Source organism: Lathamus discolor, chromosome 5 (assembly GCF_037157495.1).
Source record: "Lathamus discolor isolate bLatDis1 chromosome 5, bLatDis1.hap1, whole genome shotgun sequence".
Classification (NCBI taxonomy): domain Eukaryota; kingdom Metazoa; phylum Chordata; class Aves; order Psittaciformes; family Psittacidae; genus Lathamus; species Lathamus discolor.
In genome coordinates this window covers 819,720-836,312 of record NC_088888.1, presented here as the reverse complement: position 1 = coordinate 836,312, position 16,593 = coordinate 819,720, and the positions used below count along the sequence as shown (strand labels likewise).

The window sequence follows — 16,593 nt, the reverse complement described above, 5'->3', positions numbered from 1 at the left end:
TATATGCACTCTCAAGTTGCACCCTAAAGTGCTTTGTTTCTTACCTGGTGTGTTGATACTCACTAGGGAAGTACTGGGTACAGTTCTGGTGTCCCAAATATAAGAAGGACATGGAGCTGTTGGAGCAAGTCCTCAGGAGGCCACCAGGATGCTCAGGGGCTGCAGCACCTCCCATATGGAGCCAGGCTGAGAACTTTGGGGCTGTTCAGCCTGGAGCAGAGAAGCTGCGTGGAGACCTCAGAGCAGCTTCCAGTGTCTGAAGGGGGCTACAAGGATGCTGGAGAGGGGACACTTCATCAGGGACTGCAGTGACAGGACAAGGGGTGATGGGTTCAGACTGAAACAGGGCAAGTTCAGGTTAGATCTAAGGCAGAAGCTCTTCCCTATGAGGGTGCTGAGGCGCTGGCACAGGGTGCCCAGAGAAGCTGTGGCTGCCCCATCCCTGGCAGTGCTCAAGGCCAGGTTGGACACAGGGGCTTGGAGCAAGCTGCTCCAGTGGAAGGGGTCCCTGCCCGTGGCAGGGGTTGGAGCTGGAGGAGCTTTAAGGTCCTTCCCAACCCATGATTTCTTGTAGATCCCTGAGACCTGGCTTTTGAAGAATCTGACATGTATTGGCGCAGTAAGCCTCTTTCCATTCTGGATTAATGTCAAAGAATTAACTGGAAAGCACTAGAGATGCTCCCTGGTTACAAGCCCAAGCCCTCCAAGGAACATTCCCATTTAACACTGCTGTCTTTTGAGCTATGTGCTGTATAGAAATGAGGGGCATTCTAAAGTGCATATTGCAGTTAGTGTTGAGCAAGCTGCTCCAGTGGAAGGTGTCCCTGCCCGTGGCAGGGGTTGGAGCTGGATGAGCTTTAAGGTCCCTTCCAACCCAAACCATTCTGTGGTTCTCTATAGTAGGTCCCAGTGCCACTGCTGCTGGCCATTTCTCCCCTTTCTGGTTCTCTTGCTGGCTTCCAGCTACACTGGGGAAAAAAGAGGTAGTATATTAGGGACATCCTCCACCAAACCCTCTGCTCTGCTGGAGGGACTGAGGAGGGACCAGCAGAGAATATGGGCTGCCAATCTGTTGGCAATTTGAGTGTCTGTCTCTCTAGTGCTTCCTGGAGGGAAGATGATGTGTACAATGTACAGGGTAACAGTTCCTTGCCTTCTTCCCAAAATTAACATGGAGTGTGGCTGCAATTGTGTTAAGGTCAAGGGCTGGGTACAGCTGACTCTAAGCAGTCAGCTACCTGATGTTCTTGTTTCACCCTTTATAAAATGGCATTGCCAGTGGGAAATGCCCTGAAATTCTCATCTAGAAGCTGCTTTAGACATTGGAACACAATTGCAGCCATTGAACCATTTGTGGCCAGAAGTTTTTGTTTGTGTGCTAGCATCAGTGTAGGCAGGAGAATGATCACTGAAAGGTGATGCTAACTGTCAAATACGTAACTGCTCTCCAGTAACAGTGACTAAGTGTTTTAAAGGCAAAACAGGACCCTATAAAAACTGCCTATTCTGACTCTAAAAGGATCAAATAAAATGAGGAACCTGCTTTGAATTGTTGGGATGATTTTGTGATGAGATACATGGCTCGGGCAGTCTGACTTTGGGCCGTCTGCATCTCATTCCTCCTGAAAGGCTGAATTTGCTCTATGCCAGTTTTTTCTGCGGGGTTTCATCATCTTTGCCTCTCAGCTGTCTACACTGATGAGATTGTGATGACTTCTTGTGCAAAGCAGTGCAGTTTTATGGTTTTCCCTAACTAGAACTACATTAGTTTCTGTGAAGCAAGGGCATACCTTTCTGACAAAGATCTCTCTAATCCATTGAGTATGTTGTGTTGATGTTTATTGATTTTTTTATGAGTGCAATGATTTCGTAACCATCTTTAAATCCTTTCTCTTCTTAGTGTATAGAGCTTGATGTGTGGTTTTATTGATTAAATAATGGCATACCATATGACCCCTGCTCAGCAATAAAAGCCAAGAGAAATGGGGTGGGCGGCATTCTTTATTATGACATTTGTCTTCTGGAACAATCGCTATGCCCTGCTTCCTGGGAAGTGGCTGGACATTGCCTGCTAATAGCAACTAAAGAACGAATCTTCTCTTTTCCTTTGCTTTTGCTTTGTTAAACTGCCTTCATCTTGACCCACGAGCTTTTTCCCATCTAATTTTCTCCCACAGCCTGTCTTGCTCAGGAGGGGAGAGATAGAGAGGATCGTTGGGCACCTGGCATCCAGCAAAGCTCAACCCCCCCGCTTCAATGAGTAGCTGTCATTCAATTATCACATAATCATTTACCTTTTATGTATACATTTACAAAACTAATGCAAAGTGAGTTTACAGGCGAAGTCCAACCAAACAAGGAGTGAATCAACACACTGAAAGTTGAAAAGCGGCCACAAGATGTGCTTTCAAAACATGAAGCTGCTCGGTTGGGAGGAGGCATTTCACTTCCTTGCAGTTAACCCAACTCTGGTAATCCTTCTGCAAGAAGGCATGCACATCTGTTTGTCCTTCCATGCAGTGTGCGCTGTGGCAGGACGAAAATCAGAAGCAGAGCTCATTGCCCTTCCAGGAACTCCCAGATCTAATGTAAGATTATAATCTTGGCATCTTACACTGTTTGAAGATGGCACAAATAACATCAGAGAGCAAACCCCAAGTCAATTGTCCCTACATTCCAGTACAGAAACTACAGTCAAACCTCTCTTGCCACACTTCAAACCCAGCTTGTGTTCTTTTCTTTGCTGGTTCCTTATGTTCCCTGTAGGTAAGTGACTGCTTTTCAGCTTTGAACTAATTATCATTCCTGAAAGTGTTTTCCAAACCGCAACTGCTTTATGGGCCAGCTTCTGTTCTCAGGGAAGTCCTGGAGTTCTGCGGGTGATTTCAAGGAGAGCAGGAGCAGTGTTAATGAAGTAGTCCTATAAAAGAAAAAAGGAGGGGGAAGGAAGAGGTAAACTAAAGTACTTTACCAGTGCTTTAAGGTTAAGGTTAGAAGATTGCTGTAGTTGTTACAGTAAATTGAGTCATTCTACGGCTTTTTATTTAGAATGGCAGTGTAGCATTGGCTTATTGCATGCATCCTGCCTGTGCACGTACTGCATATTCTGATTTTGGCAGGAAGCAAATACTGGAGACTTTTTTGCTTTGCATTTGCTACGTTTTTGGGCTCCGTGTGACACATCAGCTATTTCTCCCTTGCTGCTCTCAAAAGTTTTAGTAATATCAGCCTTCAAAATCACATTTCTTCGGCAAATTTCGCCCGGATAAAGTCAGCCATAAAATGGAAGAAAAAATGCCTTTAGGCTTACGAATTCTTCTTTCTCTCAAGCTGCAAAATGCTCTTATTTTGAGCAGTGTCTGTGTTCATTGTTCCTCTGAAATCTGAACTTTTTCCACTTGGAGACAGCTAACTCCCTGAGAATCTCTCCGAAGCGGTATTAGATGTTGTTCTCTTCGCAGGAGAGCGGGGAGAAGCAGCCAGCCAGACCACATCGATCGGGGCTGCGGGACGTGTTTAGTGGGAAATCTATAGAGCTCAGCTTAGGGTGTCAGCTGTCAGTCTGCAGAGCATCTGTCAGAGGAGTATTTGCTTCGCTGCCGCTGAATGTGAGTAATGCTTTCACAATATGGCACTGCGATGCTATAGATTACAGTCGTAATGGAGCACATCCTGAACAGCTGAGCCTGCTCTCTCTCGCTCATTCAATAGCAAGAGTTGCCTCGCTGTAAGAGCTTGGGGGATTATGTACTCCAAACAGCTGTCTATAGCACCATGGATTTATTTGGGCTAAATGAGAACTTGCTTTCTTTAGCTAAATCAAACTTTATCAGACAGTTTTACTGTTGGCAGTTAAAATAAAATGTGTTTGCTGAACAGTAAACACCTTGTTACTCTTAGGAAGGATTATATAAACAAAAGGCATACACAATGAAGTCTTATGCCAACTGACTTACTGTCAAAATAATATACTGCTGCTAGCGGAATTGTGCTCACTTGAAGGAAATTGTAGGCCTAAAAACACATCTTGAATGACAAAGAAACCATTTTTCCGCAAGTAATCTTTAATAAGTTTAATACACTTTCCTTGCAGAAAGGATGCTGTATCCTCATAAAGGAAGGTTAGGGAAAACAGGGTGAACTGCCTGAAATCTTCAGAGGTCTACTGTATTTGCATAATGCACTGGATCAAGTACATTTAGCATATTCCCCCTTATGAAATATGTGAAATTTGCTTTAGTCCAACAGAAAACTACAACCACCCCCTTTCAAAATAGGACACGCTGTTCCTATAATATATTAACTTATATATAATATAATGTTGTTACAGTATATGATCTACACAACTACAGAACACTCATGAGCAACCAAATGCATGTTACAATAATATTAGGCTATTTATGCACCATAAATCAGCTTCCTTTCACTCCCCAAGCAACTGAAAGTTAAGATAGACATCCTGATCTATAATTTCAAGAAGGAAAAAAGGCAGGTCCAAACGCAGCAGTTTCTCACCCATTTCTGACTTTCACTGTGCAAAATTATTTGCATTTGTTACTATGCATATACAAAGCATTTCTTTTAACTGATGATCTAACTTAAAACACCAGAATCCAGCTGAAATGACCAGGAACAATCTTCTGCTTGCAAAGCCCACTATGTGGCCGTAATGTAGACTGAAAAGAGGGACAGCACCTCAAAGGCCAAGAGCTGTAGTCTGAATTCAATCAATGCTACAAAGAATTTCTCAAAGACTTGTAAGTCTGCACTCTTGGGGAAAACTCTATACAAATGTGTGCTGTGGAAGATCAGGTATAATATTATTGACTAGTATAATTAGGTTTATTTATTACTATATGTATGTATCATGCTTTAGAAAACGTTTTTTGCTAGGAAGAGAACACCCTAGAAACTGGAAAACGGGAATTTTAATGGTGACTTATAAATTTTCCTTTAGCCAAAACTGCCTCCAGTTGAAGTTAAGATGAAGCTTTCTGCATGTTTCCCAGCAGAATGTCTTGCTTCCTTAATGTTATTCTGGACCTTAGAAATGCTCCTTTTCTTTTCCATGTAATAGAATCGTTGAATGGTTTGGATTGGAAAGGAACTTAAGATCATCCAGTTCCAAACCCCTGCCACGGGCAGGGATGCCTCACACTAGATAGATCATGTCACCCAAGGCTCTGTCCAGCCTGACCTTGAGCACTGCCAGGGATGGGGCAGCCACAGCTTCTCTGGGCACCCTGTGCCAGCGCCTCAGCACCCTCACAGGGAAGAGCTTCTGCCTTAGATCTAACCTGAACTTGCCCTGTTTCAGTTTGAACCCATCACCCCTTGTCCTGTCACTGCAGTCCCTGATGAAGAGTCCCCTCTCCAGCATCCTTGTAGCCCCCTTCAGACACTGGAAGCTGCTCTGAGGTTCACACTCTCATTGAAAAGCACACATGTTTTGCAGACAAATGCACCCATTTTGGTGCAATTACTTTTTCCAGTTCTATAGGGAAACCTGAGGACCTAGTAATAGGGACTTATTACTTAATTTATTCATATTTATATTAATATGAATATTTAATAGACATTATTTACTTAATAAGTAAAAAGGACTGCTTGTCATGGCTGTATTGCTCATTATGCAATAAGATGTAGACAGATTCTTAAATCCACCTTCTTACATCTTAATGAATGAAAAGATTTCTTTGATTTCATCTTTCAGTAATACAAAAAGATACCTGGTTAATAAATGTCACTGCAGCAAATGTCAGGACAAGGTCTATAACTATCGTTTTGCTGTGTTAACCAGAATAGGGCATTTAGGTGTGTTTCCATGGGAATTCATGAGGATTTGCTATTGCTCTTTAAGTATGCGTATAATTTATGCTGGTACGCAAGTACTCTACCTTGGCTAATTAATGAGGGTCAAACCAATTACAAGTTCACACTATTGACCTTTGACATAAACCTGAAGGATCGGGAAAGATGATGATCTATTTTAATGATTTTCTGAAGCCAGCTTTAAACGAAATGCAGCTATGGGCAGGCTATTCTATGGAGAACATGATACCCGAGAGTTTTGTTCTTCTTCAAACCAAGCGCTAAATTGTCTGTCATTTGTGAAGTGGAATGCAGGTTTGGTACCGCACCATACCCCTTCCTTGCACACATCAAATTGCTTTCAGTGGCATGTGGTATGGCACAGACCTGTGACAAAGGAAGATGTGTCACTGCAGCAGATTCTCCCTTGCACTAACAAGCTGCAGCAAGAAGTAACATTTCCTCAGTGGGTTGCTCTGTATCAGTGGTTCACACGAGACATGGTTGCCTCCAGATTTGCCCTCTGCTGTCCATTGGATTTCTTGCACTGTAAAAACTGAGGAAGACACGTGTCAAGAGTGCTAGGAGCTACTCGTACCTTGACTGTCCGGTTACTTCATGTGTACTCTTTGGTCAGATGCCTACTGCTGCATAGAGGCTTTAATTGCAAAGCTCAGCCTCCTGGTTTTGGTATTGCACTGACCTAGCTATCGCTGTGTTTCTATGCTTGTGACTATCACTGTGTTTCTATGCATTTAGTCATCCCTGTGGCCTGCAGTACTTTGTCAAATGTGGCTGACATTTGGGAAAGATTTCAGAAGTTTAGAAGGAGATAAAGTGTGTGATTGCATGGGCTCATTTCCTTAGGGAAGAGTAATACCCAAACTTATATATGTATTTGCAGTGATTTATCTGCTAACATATGTATCAAAGCTGCAGGTAATTTGAGATTTTGTGGTACGTATAAATGCCGTGTTCTGAGAGTAGCAAAGTGAATTGAAGTTAAAAAGTTGAATCACAAAGGAGCTTGAAAAATTCTTACCTTGGATCTGCTGCCAGAAACATAAAGTATGTTGCCTCTAAAAATAAGAGCCCTGTCTTCCAGATGATGTGGGTCTGGCCTTTAAATAGGGATCGAACTCTCTGTAAGAAATAAATGCACACCTACACTTTGGCTACTATCTCTCATTGCTCTCTGTGGGAATTAGGCACACAGCCTAAAAAACCCGGACAAAACCTCACCATTGCCTCCAGGAAGCTGCTTCTCTGGGCTTTCCCAGCCTGCATTCACCTTGCTTTTCACTGTTAGTGAATTCCATACCCTCCACAAGGCAGTTTCACTGCCACACCAGCATCCGAGTGGTCCTTCCCCTTGGTCACCATTAAAGCAATATCCAGCAGCTTCATTTTTAATTGACTGAGAGGGTCAGGGTTTGCACATGTTCTGGGTTTCTATTTCTGGCAGGGAAATGCGCATCTTTAGTGCAGTTTGCTGTATGATGTGTTTGCTTGAGCTGAATCTGGTTCCTATACCTGCCACTATAGTGCAGTCCCTCAGTAACGGTGCTGGCCTCCTGCAGAGTAGCCTTTTCTGTGTTTCAAAGGCCTGGTGGTAACTGACTGCTTCATCAGATGATTTAGCCCTCTGCTGCTCCACCTGCAAGAAGCACCACGTTGACTTTCTGAAAGCAGCATTTGACCTTTCTTTCCTAGGTCCTAAAATCCATGATTACCGCTAACACAGTATGCATATCCTCTGGTTTCAGTAAGGAAAATGATTGGGAACAGCAAAGAATCCATCAGGTGTTTGTTGACTTGAGGTGTTTGTTTCCAAGAGGAGACTGGCTCGCACACAGAAAGTCCCCTAAGGAAAGGACACAACTGTCAATCAGCAGCCAGAACATTCACATCAAAAGGGGACTTCAGGAAGAGATGAAGTACGTTCTCTTTCTGACATGCAGGCACATTAAGTCATATCAAAGACAGGTTATATGCTTTGAATTGTTAATAACTCCAAAGCTCTTTAAGTATCTGCCAACCAGCATACGGGCTTGCATGTTTTCAGTAATGCACATTAGTTCTGACCCTCCTCCAGCTGAAATCTGTGGGAATTTGGCCAGCTACATCAGAGGAAACAACACTGGGACATCTAAGTTTGATGCAGATGATTGATTATTGAAAAATGTGTATTTGTGTGTGTGAGAAATAGGACAAAATAGAACCAGGAATATAATCCCTATTAGATCGAAAGATGTGTTTGGATGCAGATTTTTTCCCAGTTCTGCTCCAATGGGTCTTGTTCCAGGGCAGATTTTAAACTACACAAAGAGCTGCACTTCTCCATTCCCCACTTTTCAAGATGGCAAAAGTTTCAGGAAAATCAGATTGATCTGTGAGATTACTGGCACTGTGGAAACTGAAAGCATATCAGTATGCTTGGGACTGGTCCCATGATTACTGAAACATCAGACTTTCCCCTTGATTTGGCCTCAAATGTAAACTTTGATCCTGAGCCTAAAATAGATCCTGTTTTAATGCAGTTATCTCTAACCTGAACCACAACCGGCATACTGAAACATGTGCTCTGGGATCTGCAGCGAGCCCTCTAAGTCACCCTATCAGCACAGCAAGGCTTCAGGAGTGACTTAACTAGGTATTGGGGAAGCCAGGGTACCCCTTGGCTCCTTGTATGTGACATCAAGAAAAACACCCTGGGTAAAAGGGACCGTGAGCAGGGCGAGGCATAGTCCCTGCTGGGTTCACATCCTCTTTGGGTGGTGAGTGTCTATATGCAACTGAGAACAAGAGCTGAATTCCTATTCAGAGGTTTTCCTCAAGGTACAGGGAAACTCTTTGCCAGACAGATGCCTGGCTCCATGCGAGAGGTGCGATCACCTTTTGTTTCTCCCTCTCTGCCTTCCTACAGAAGCTCCAATCACAAAATATGCCATTTTTGTCTGAAATGCTTTTGAGGGTAACGCTGTGGATTTATGCGGATTACTTTACGCGACTGCTGGCGGTGTCAACAGCAAAAGACGACCTTTCAGTGTGTGTTTCTATTGCAGTGTTTAGAAACCTGGCCCATCTGCAGTTACAAAGTGAACAAATAGATCTGGAGGTGTTTGAGTTACTTTCCCACTCTTGACTTCTAATATGCTCTTTCTCACTACCTGCATCCTTTAAACTGCCATAGGCAACCCCCAACCCACCCCCTCATAAAAAAACCCCAGAGCCTGCATTGCACTAAAAACCTTTAAAATAAATAGCAAATAATTCTTCCCACCCCCCTCACCAAAGCACTCGCATTTGTTCCTTTAAAATTAGGACTCAGCAAATAGTTGGAATACATCTGTACTCAGAGGAATCCACATCAGATCATAAATTTGTTCATGTTAAACGCAAACATATGAACGCACTCTTATATCCAGGGACTGTGGAAGGCTTTAGAATTTGCACACTTTACTCCGTGTAATGCCAGGGCAATGTTTCATTCATCTATGTAAATAGAAAGCAGGCTTGTTGCATTAAAGGCATAAGTATCCTTATACTCTGCATAAACATCACAGGATTCAATTTCGAGAAGGAATCACATAATTTGTCATATCTCTGATTGTGATTGACTTCAGCGATGGGCATGCACAAACATATGATTTTCCACTCAGTGTATCAGCGCGTCTCCTGCTGTGCATTTGCTGCTAGAATAACAGGAAAAAAGATTGACCTCAGATATGCAAATACGCTTAATTGACTAAAACGAGACAAATTACCCCGTCGTTGGAGCGATTCCTGGTTTGGCTGTGCTGCACACACACCAGGAACAGCTCGCAACTGCACGCGGCTCGTGTTGCTGCCCCTCTTTCCTTCCATGAGTCCCCTTTTCCTGGGGATCGTGACAGAGCTGTGCTGGGGTAACAGTTACACCAGCAAAGCGAAGCACTGCAGCATGGTGTAAGGAACCCCGATTCCACTATGTCACCGCATAGACACGTGAAATTACCTGAGCTTTGCTGTCCCTCCCCAGAGCCCCAGTTAAGCTACTAAAATCAGAAAGAACCCCACCAAAAAGCAAGCTTTCATTAAAAAATATAGGGAAAAAAAGACATAACCTCCCCCCTTCGAGTTTATAACCCTCATCATTGCAAGGAAGAGGGTAAATGTGAAAACAGTTGACACGCTGGGCCCCAGAATCGAGTCTCTGCTAAGATCATTAACAGCGTGTTTGTACGTTTTCAGTGTTGGCTGTGCTAAGGAGACCTGGGGCTCTTGCCTTGTGTGCAATGGCAGTGCTGGTGGCATGGGAGGTGCCCTCGGAAGACCTCTCTTACACTGTCTAGGGCTGCAGGAGGAGATCAAGAAATCACTTGTAGAGCTTCAGGCTTTCTACACTGAGGCTATTTATGTTAGATCATTAAAAAGGAAACCAGGGAATGGTTCAGTATGGTCCATAGTGTTAAAGAAACGTGTCTAAAAACTAGCTTCCTACTGATGAGGGACAGAGACGGGGGAAAAAAAACTGCTTTAAGAAGTATTTTTCATGGAATGTCATTTATAAATTTCCCACCCCTGAAGCTTCATTCTTCTTCCCTTCCCTGGAAAAACTGGGAAAAAAATGTGGAGTCTAAAGAAGCCTAATTGTATGTGTATGCCAGATGCAAGTTTTGCTGAGCATTTACTCTTGTGAATTGTCTCTTTTTGGGGCTATTATTTATCATCCTTTGCAAAACAGATAAAAAGGCTTTCCTCCTTCAAAAAATGTACAGCTTAGTGCCTAATACCAAAAAAACCTTTCTTATTAGAGGACTTCCATTGAAGGCAGTGGAATTCCTTGTGTGAGAAAGCATTTTCAAGATCAGCTACTAGGAAGAGGAAGCAGTGTACAATGTAGATGACTAATACTGGGGTAAAGCAGCAAAATGGAAACATGAGGGATGAGAATGTAAGGTTGTGTGAAATTATGGAAGATAATGAAAACATCTAGGCCCCCCACCTTTAAAAACCAAACTGTCTTCTTTAATTCACCAATGTGTCTACCTATGGTGGAGAATTAGCTACTGGTTTTATCAATCAGCCTTGCTAAAATAATGCTGGAGAAATGGCTACAGATAAAAGATAAACCCTAATCTGATGAAGTTAGGAGTTTGCTTTCTCCTGAGCTGCGCAGTTCCGACATCTCCATCACAGGTTTTTCTTTGTTTCACGTGAAAATTAGTTGCAGGATCTGAAAATGGATTTCTCTGAAATGGTAAATCAAAAGGGAAGTGATGCATGTCCCCCTTACAGTGAAGGGGTGCTTCTCCTAGCGCTGGAGAGCTGTGCAGGCAGTGCAAGGGGGAGTGGGCTGCCTTCTCTTTACACTCATCATTGTCAGTTGTACGAGTAGAACACCAAGACTGGTTTAGATCATGTAGCAGTCAGGTAGGGCCAATTTCATTACTTTTCACTATCATAGATATTAGTTTTATCTCATAGTGTGTTCTTCGGATTTACTTAGGAATGTATGGTCTGTGCTCAGGATTGCTTTAAGACTTAGGTGACCTGGATTTGCTTGGCCAGGCTGGATGGTGCTCTGGCTCTCTGGACCGAAGCTGTTTCATCATGAAACAAAATGACCCAAACTAAAACCTTGAAGGAGAACTTTTTGTGACTTTTGAAATGCTGAGCTTCCTCCTTGCCATCACTGCCCTTAAAGCAGTAGGAGCCTGTTGTTGTAGCTCTGTGATTGACTGGGCACACAGGACTGGTAAAACCTATAGGGAGAAAAAGCTTGTGTATAGATGGGAAAAAGGACAGGTTTTTGAGTTCACAAGCCCTTCTTCAAGTGAGCAACGTAAGTGAAGCTTGGAACAATTATTCACAAGCTGTATTTCAATTAACACTTCTTCTTTCTTTTTTAAACTCCAAGAAGGGTTTTTGTGCTCAAAAACGTACCCGTTTATTCAACAGTATCAGGCAACCTGTCAAAATCTTCTAGGCACCCTGCTTCCTCTTGAAAGGACAATCATCATCCTAAAGCATGACTTGGGCTAAAGCTGGTCATAATAATCACTGCGAACTGTTTATTCAATGAACCTTTTCTCTTGGATCCTGAACAGTTTCTTTATAATCGTGCTTTTGACATTTGTAATTCTCAAGTCTGTGAGGTTTGCAAACACACTTGATCTGGGAACTGCACACACACAGTTTGTACTTGCTACTCGGAATGTGCTTATCCAAGGTTTGTGATGGATCATAACTCCATTTTGCTTTTTTGGCTGGATAATTAATGTGCTTCTCCGCTTCCTATGCATTCAATTCAATTCATTTATTAGGTCAACTTCTGCTACAGGCCCAAGATTCATGTTCTACAGATCTTTACAGATGAAATGCAATTACAATCCCCCTTAAAGCTAAAGGGCATTTTTTTCACAGTGTTTAGATACTGTGAAATAGATAGCTGAATTCAAACAGTTTTAAATATATATACTTTTCTTTCTTCTATCTATGTCCTGTTTGTCATACTAATGCAGTATTAGAATACTCTAAAAGCAATACCAGTGCTATTATCAGTGTGTAAAAATATTTTTGTTAAAATGCACATGAAATGGCTCATTTTAACTGCTGAAATAAAGGACACTGATATTATTCTGGCAAGCATAAATGCCTATGAATCTCTGCACCATCAGAAATCACAGGTTTTCCATATTTGGTGCAATTCTCCTGTCACTTTCCTGGGCGAGGCACCCAATATTTTCACCACCCTTCCTCTATCTAACCTCAAGCTTTTCAATCTCAGGGGCTGTGATGTTCTTGTGAAGCATTTGACAGGCAGGAAAATAACTCCCTGAAAGATGCGACAAGTCAAGAAAACCCTTTGCACAACTGAACGCATTCACCTTGTTAGTTCCAGCTCTGCGGAGCCTTCCTAAGGAGCTGAAGTTATGTGTCTTACCTGCAAAGGGCCACATGAAAACAAGTCTGTGTTCGGTGCTTTCCGAGCCTTTTGTGGAGTGCAGCTGAGAGGGAGTACGGTGTTACTGTCATTCCCAGATTAGTTTTGGAATGGTCTGCTCAAACGGCATATGTATATAAATACGTATTGTCTGTGTACAGAAATATACGTATCAGCTCACATGCATGCTCATACTAGGGAGAGAAGGTCCAGGCAATTAAATACTCACAAGAGAGGGATTTGTTCCTGTGCATTACTAGAAATCGGATTAAACATTATGCCTGTGGTCTCCTTCAGTTCTATCCTGGATGGTTCTGTTAGCTAAAATATATCTGTTGTCAGCACTATCATAAGATAAAATCTATGGTTTTAACTTAAAATGGGATGGGATATTGCCTGGAATGTTTTCTCATATAGACAGTGTTATCTGAGTCCTTCCTTGGCAAGAAGTTCAGTCTGAAGACAGTTCTCAAATGGTTTCAGCAGCTTAGTTTGCAATGCATCTGGAAGGAGAGCTTCATTGTCCTTGTAGGGAATTCCCTCTCCCCGGTCCTTCAAACTCGTGCTTGACCATGAAATCTCTTTCAACTACTATGAGCATCTCTGGGACTCAGTTACAGAATTACCTGTTTACTATAGGCATTAGTGCAATGATCTGTGCCTAGAGGAGCCACATGGCCTTTGCTGATGGCTGAAGCGTGGGATGCTGTGGGTGCAGAGCTCCCCGAGCCCTTGTGTTCATGAGCTGTGGTGGGGGAAGGCCCTGCTGTGAGCCGCAGCCCTCCAGCATATGGGGATGGATGAAACCTTCCACAACCTATAACGTGCACCTAAAAATAGACCACACAGAAGAGCTACGTCACAAATTTCAGAGGCTTTACTGGGGTTTTGCTTATTTTTTGAGAGACCAGCACTTGTAAAGCAGTGTTGAGAGGGCATTATACTGAGGAAGCAAGCAGTATATTTGTAGGTTTACCTCTAACAGCTGGTTCGGGAGGGACCAGGCATTAGGACAGAGAAGGAGGAATGTGGGCTGGGGGAGTGAAAGGGCGATCGTAATAATACTCATAATTAAAATGCTGCAATCTAGCTGCTGGGGAAAACAGTGCTGCAGATTTGTGGGAGAAATTTGATTCCAAGAAGTGCAAGAGGCCACGAGTGAAAATTCCTTCATAAGCAGGAAGTGAGAGAGGGAACTATAAGGAAATATTCTGTTTATTTTGGCCATCATTCTAAAAAAACCTGGGGTAAAAGCAAAGAGAAATGGAAGAAGGAATATTGATAAACGGTGTGTGAAGAGGACCTAGAATTTCTGGAAGCCGAAAAGCCTAATTATGAACACGAGTAATTTATTCATGTGTTGTCCCAGACTGATCAATATTTTGCACTTTATTAGGAATGGAAACTTGCGCGCTCTCTTTCAAACATACGGTAGTTTGCTGATTGATTGAGTGTTTTTTTCAGTAGTATGACCAGCTGCTATAAATGTTTTAGTAATTTTTTTGGCTTTAAAACTAAACAGGCCTTTTTTTTTTCTTGTCTTTTTGGCTGGGCTGGATAGGAAAGCACATAACCAATAAACCTGGATCTTGTTTCATATCCTGAATTTTCTTTTGAACGCATAATAACCCTAAACGTGTTGCTGTCTATCTAGGCAACTTCCCCCAAGATGCAAAAAGTAGAAATAGGTATTTTGCTATGTTTAGAAGTTCCTCTGATGTCATATTTTGCTTTATCTGTTACCCTCCTACAGGGTAACTCTTCATCAGGGACTGCAGCCATAGGACAAGGGGTGATGGGTTCAAACTGAAACAGGGCAAGTTCAGGTTAGATCTAAGGCAGAAGCTCTTCCCTGTGAGGGTGCTGAGGCGCTGGCACAGGGTGCCCAGAGAAGCTGTGGCTGCCCCATCCCTGGCAGTGCTCAAGGCCAGGTTGGACACAGGGGCTTGGAGCAAGCTGCTCCAGTGGAAGGGGTCCCTGCCCGTGGCAGGGGTTGGAGCTGGAGGAGCTTTAAGGTCCTTCCCAACCCATGATTTCTTGTAGATCCTTGAGATCTGGCTTTTGAAGAATCTGACATGTATTGGCGCAGTAAGCCTCTTTCCATTCTGGATTAATGTCAAAGAATTAACTGGAAAGCACTAGAGATGCTCCCTGGTTACAAGCCCAAGCCCTCCAAGGAACATTCCCATTTAACACTGCTGTCTTTTGAGCTATGTGCTGTATAGAAATGAGGGGCATTCTAAGGTGCATATTGCAGGTTAGTGTTGAGAAAGTGAATGGAGAGATACTCAAGAGTCGGGAAGGCTGTGTAGTGAGGGGCACAGGGCTGCAGTTCCTTCAGAATACTGAATCTTCTAAGGAGCTTGAGAATGGCTTGTAGCCATGGGAAAAGTGTTTTGTCAAAATGCATCCCCAGCTGTGGATGGCATAATTCAAGTGTCAGACGTTGCCTTTCGTTCGGGTTTGGAAAGCTGAAGCCCATCCACATTTGTGCTTGATTCTTGCTGAGCCTGAAGATGTTGCTGGGCTGAAGAATGTCATTGTGTAGTTTCCATTGTCAGCTGTCACAGTGCATATGTTTTGGGACTGATCTGAAGTTTTGTTTGACATCATGACTTTTATAAGAATCAAACCCCCCAAATCCCTCAGATGAAATCCATATGGCTTTGTTCACAGGCTGAAATAAAATCTTGCTCACAGCCTTTACTGCAACTGAGGGATATTTGGTGGGAGTCGGTTTTTGCTTAATAAAAGCATAACATTCAAATGCTGGAAATGTGGATATTATTAAGTACCTGCTCTGTGAGAATAACTCAAATGCTGTTTTATTCCCTGCCCCTTTTGTTAGTTCATATGCACAAGAGTCAGATCTGAGGCTGATGTGAAGAGCGATCTCCGCAGCCTGGCACGGACCCAGCTTCACTTGATCTCTGTTTTAGACATTATTGGGTTTTTGTCCGCATTTTGGCTCCTTGCAGCCCAGTGCTGAACATTTGGCATAATGTGTGGTAAGGGTTGTTACGATACACAGAGGTGAGGTAATTCACATCATTTCTGCAGTGTAGGCAAGTTTGCTTGGCTGCTAGAGCAGTTAAAGCAGGAAGCTTCCCGGTGTGCCGAGATGCTGATTACTAAGGGTCAGGCCTGCACTCACCATGACATCATAAAACACAAGCAGGGGCTGATTTATTTAAGAACTGTCATGTCACTGGTTTTGTCAGGAGAAAAACAGAGGACAGAGAAGGGGGGGGGGGGCGAGACGGCTTTCGCAGCACGAGATTTATGTTGGAGAAGAGAACAGTGACAGGTCCTCTGCCAACGATACAGGAAATGTTTGAGTTACTCATGGGCCTAAGGTACGGAGTGGCACTCTTCCCCCCTTTCGCCCAGGCATTTCTGAAATGAAGAAAACCTTAACTGCAAGTCTGGTGGAAGAGGAAAGACCCTGATAAACCTGTGGCTAAATATTTGGGCCTCTTTAGCTGCTGCTTTGGGCAAACACTATTTGGCACGTGGGAAACAGTGTGATATTTGCACATTGGAAGCATTGCAGTCCCTTCTAGTGGTACAGCACCAAGTGAGAAATCCTTGCCAGGACATCTTCCAGAACCAGCCATGGGCGAGTGATGTTTCCACTGTCCCACCGTGGGGCTTCTGTGCCACCTCCTCCCATTCATTGTGCAGGATGGGGTCTGTGGATTGGAGCAAGCATTCCAAGACTGCTGGAATAAATACGCTGAACCCTGGCCAAGAGGTGCAAAGCTGGCACATAGGTGGTGTTAACTAGATCAGTTTTGTAATAACATACCATAGAAATAAATTCTTTTCTCTCCTCACAAAAATCGCATTTGGTT

At 43.2% G+C, this 16,593-nt stretch overlaps 1 long non-coding RNA gene across 1 annotated transcript in view; it reads left to right on the top strand.

Moving 5' to 3' along the window:
- The window catches only part of LOC136014544 (uncharacterized), a 100,997-nt gene that overhangs the window by 42,941 nt on the left and 41,463 nt on the right, over positions 1-16,593 (top strand). The gene's annotated exons all lie outside the window — the stretch shown is intronic.